General features: G+C 51.6%; 1 long non-coding RNA gene across 1 annotated transcript; it reads left to right on the top strand.

Moving 5' to 3' along the window:
- Nucleotides 1-511: 511 nt before the first annotated feature.
- On the top strand, nucleotides 512-3,248 carry LOC109264072 (uncharacterized). The gene is made up of 3 exons (XR_002078567.2): nucleotides 512-826; nucleotides 1,107-1,207; nucleotides 2,273-3,248. It is a non-coding gene; the product is annotated as an uncharacterized LOC109264072 (long non-coding RNA).
- The last annotated feature ends 692 nt before the right edge of the window (nucleotides 3,249-3,940 follow it).

Genomic DNA, 3,940 nt, shown 5'->3' with positions numbered 1-3,940 from the left:
TTTCCAAAGATGCACCCCTGGTTATATAAGAGCTGCAGCTAGATCCCCAGAAATGCACACAACCAGGGTCGAGCAGGGAAGAGGTGCCAGCAGGGGTTGGAGCTGAGGAAGAAGGTCGCCAGGCCAGGCGCCCAGTCATTGTCTCAAAGGCAGGCGGCATAATCCTGCTCCGTAGATGGTAAAGCCGGAGCACATGCAGTCAGCCCAGGGCCAATAGCTTACAAATGTCAGAGGAGATTCAAGCCCCGTGCTCCCGGGCTCTCACAAGCAGGTGCTCCTTGGCCCCCAGGAATGTGCCCCTCTCGAGGAGGGACTGGTGGGGATTGCTGTCTGGAGGTGAGACAGATGGCCATGAAATCCTGATTTCAGGGCGAATGGGGCTGGGGTGTGCGTGGGGAAAGCCGTTTGCCACAAGGGCCATAAAGGGAAGAATCTGAGCCTGCAGAAAAGACGTTGTTGGCGTTCCTTCCCAAAGAACATCCATGGCAGCTGCAGAAGCGGTGGGCACTGATGCCAGGTCTGGGCGTCTCTGACGTGACTCAGTACCAGGTCTCCAACCTGAGGGCGAGCTGCAGGAAGGTCTGAAGGCTGACCTTGACCCGGCACCTCCAAGGGGGTAGGACTGTAGAGCCGGCCACTAATGCCAGGCGTGGCCTCTGTGTGAGCACCGCACCTGTCTTCCAGGAGCAGATGCCAACAGGGACTCTGTCTCTCCCACCGTGAAAAGGCAGCCTGACTTTAAATGTCCCTGCTGCCAGCATCCCAGAAGACAGGAGGTGGGGTAACATGCCATCACGGACTCCACTGACTGAGTGTCTGAGTCCAGGTAAGTATCTGCTTGTCCATCTGCTCGGATGCCTCTGCTCTTTGCTCTATGTGTGCACCTGTGTTTTTGCCTGCCTTCCTTTCTCATATTTTATACTTCCCCTTTGCTGCTATCTGACCATATTATATGACCACAGTGTATTTTTATTAGTTTTAGCTTGGTCTTTGTTCCCTATTCTTAAGTTAAACTTATGATGACTAGCACACTCAATTTGCTTTGCAAAAAGCAAAAAAAAAGGAAGTAGCTTTTTATTACAAGCGCTAATTGATTTTCCCTGCAGCGCACTCGGGAGGCAAGAAGCTCCCTCGCCTCCGACACGCAGCCCATGACGAAGACGACGTGGCTCCTTGTCACTTCTACGTCTGCACAACCTGACCGAAGGTGACTTTCCTGAGAGGAGCCCACTGGCCGCACCCCAGGGCCCTGGGTCATCCAGAAGAGGAGGGAACCCATGTCCTGGTCCAGGTAATGTGTGGGAGCACAGGTGACTGGGGATTGCAAAGAAGATAGAAGGAGACCAGAGAATCCCGGCTTCTGATAATGTCCAGTAAAAGACACTTCGAAGCTCTGTGTGCAAAAACAGCATGTCTGATGGCATTAAAAAAAAAAAAAAGCCAATTCAATAAGATACCCTGAGGCCACTGGCAATGCTGAGAGATCAGGAATCAATAGATTTCCTTGTGATTATACATCTTCCAAGAATATCATTACAAGAGAACTCACGGACAAAAGTCCACAAAGCATTCGCCTGGTGACAGTTGCCCAAATATTTGGCCTTGATGAACAATTTACAATAATGTTTTCAAATACACTAACTCCAAAAACCAGCCATTGGTCTATCCCAGAGGAGGGGGAATGGGAGCACATTATCTCACTTCACGACTTACTTCTCTTCATCAGGAAACTACAAAACGTTGAACCATAGTAGAAGGTAATGGGACAAGGGTGCCTGGGTGGCTCAGTCGGTTGAGCATCTGACTTTGGCTCACTTTGTGAGTTCAAGCCCTGCATCAGGCTCTGCGCTGACAGCCTGGAGCCTGCTTTGGATTCTGTGTCTCCCTCTCTTTCTGTCCCTCCCCCACTCAAGCTCTGTCTCTCTCTCTCTCAAAAACAAATAAACATTAACAAAAAAAATTTTAAGGTAACGGGACAGATGATACTTGATGCCATAAAGATCAGCATGGGGCAGCTTTCTGAAATGCCCTTAGGGGAAACTTTATTTTACATTTTACAAAGCTGGATATGTTATGTCGTTCCTGTTATAGGATAAAGCATCAGATTTCAAAACCGTCTGTTTGTCGCAGGGTGCTCCTGACAGAGCAGCTCTTGTGACACCCTGGCCCCTACTACGAGGACCATCGGAGCTCCATTCTTTCCTCCTTCCCTGTTTCTAACACAAATACCCGTCCTCTGGACCAGTCTCCAGCTTTATATGTTTTCCCCCAGGGACTTGTTACCAAACTCTGCCTTGTAGTGGAGCCACTGAATTGCTGAGCCGGCAGGCATCCTGGGAATTGCCGTCTGATGCCTTCAGTTGCAAGTAGAGAAGGACACCTGAGTGCCTGAGACACAAAGTGATCGGTCAAGGCCACACGGCTGGTTAATGTCGGGAAGCGTCAGCGACAAAACGTCCCCATCCCCGTGCTTCTCAAATGCTTGCTCTCTGGGATTGTTTCCAGAGATGCTCGAATATTCTACTGACTCCTAAGAAATCCACGTATATTTGGAGTGTACATCTCAAAGAAATGGGGGTATTTGAGGTAATGTTCATAGTGCGCTAAACCCCAGAAAGGTTCCCAGAAACAAGCGTTTCCTGCGGAAAAGCACTTCCTCTGCCTGAAGAAGGCTAGGGCGCCTAATGTGACACCAGGCAAGAAGCCATCCAACACCGGGGCCGTGCCGGAGAGCCGGCTGTGCATGAGCCATTGGCTGCTTCAGAGACCAGAAACCACAGCTCGCTTCTTTAGGTCGGCCACATAGACCCTCTGCCTCCGCATTCTCTTTCCTCTGTTTTCCATTCAATAAATACAGCCTGGAGGGAGACGGTGTCGTGGCAGGGCAGGGGAACCAAGGTTTCTGCTCCTTTAGACGGGGTCCCAATATCTTAGACTCCCATTCTCCTGCCGACGGTGTTTCGGCACATGACACTGCCACTCGGGTCCCCTTCCCGAGGCGTGGCGCTGAGCTGTGTAGACTCCTCGTGGCGCCCACAGGGAACGTAACCCCAGGTACTAATCCTGGGCAGCAGCACCGGGGTGGACTTGTCCGCGGTGGAGTCTTGACTGGCTCTGGATCTCCCCCCTTTGCCGCCCACGCTCCGGAGACCTGCCTGACGACCTGGCTTAAGTGGGGACTTGTGTCGTGGGATTCCCAAGTACTGTGTGTGCCTTCCACTAATAAAATAGGTTTCGTCCTAACAGGAGACGGTGCAGTTCACCGACCTGTCATTTTGCTTGTGTCCTCGAGGCCCTTACATTTCTTTCACTTGAGGTGCAAAACTGTCCGTTAGAAGGAAAATTTCTTTTTCGTTTGTAATGCTGATCGTGAACAGGTTCTAAGTATGTGCAAAAACCCCATTAAAGCAAAGCGGTGACTATGAAAAGAATGTCTGTATACAGGGGGAAGAGAAGCCACAATCACTAGTTTTGTCTTTGGCTTTTTTTTAGACTGGCTCGTTTCTGACGCCTTCTGGGACGTCTTCATGTTTGGTAGAATTTCTCGCCTCTGGGCAAATCCAGGAGTGCGACGGCTGGATGTTCTGGTAAGAGGATGTCCCACTCTGTGAGCACTGTCTTCCCGAGCATCTGTGCCGGTCTATGCTCCCGCCAGCCGTGACGGGGGCTCCACCCACTCCAGCTGTCTTTGCCAGCATTTGGCGCTGTGCTCTCTCCCGTCCACACTTCTGTCTCCCCGTCGGTGACCTGAGCATATATGAGGCCCCCGGGGCTGCATCTGTGAGCCTGTGTTGTGTTCATACCTCAGACTGTTTCATGGCGCCCCCATGGGGCGTTTGCTGCCTGTTAGCAATGGTCTAGGGACGGCTGTGGGACGAACTGTGTCCCCCCGCCCCAGCACATCGGACGGTGGCTGCCCTCAGAGGTAGGGCCTTCAAAG

Source organism: Panthera pardus, unplaced genomic scaffold (assembly GCF_024362965.1).
Source record: "Panthera pardus isolate Hobbes unplaced genomic scaffold, ASM2436296v1 HiC_scaffold_1, whole genome shotgun sequence".
In the NCBI taxonomy this organism is placed as follows: Eukaryota; Metazoa; Chordata; class Mammalia; order Carnivora; family Felidae; genus Panthera; species Panthera pardus.
Note: the sequence above shows the minus strand (reverse complement) of the source record. Positions and strands in the feature narration are given on the sequence as shown.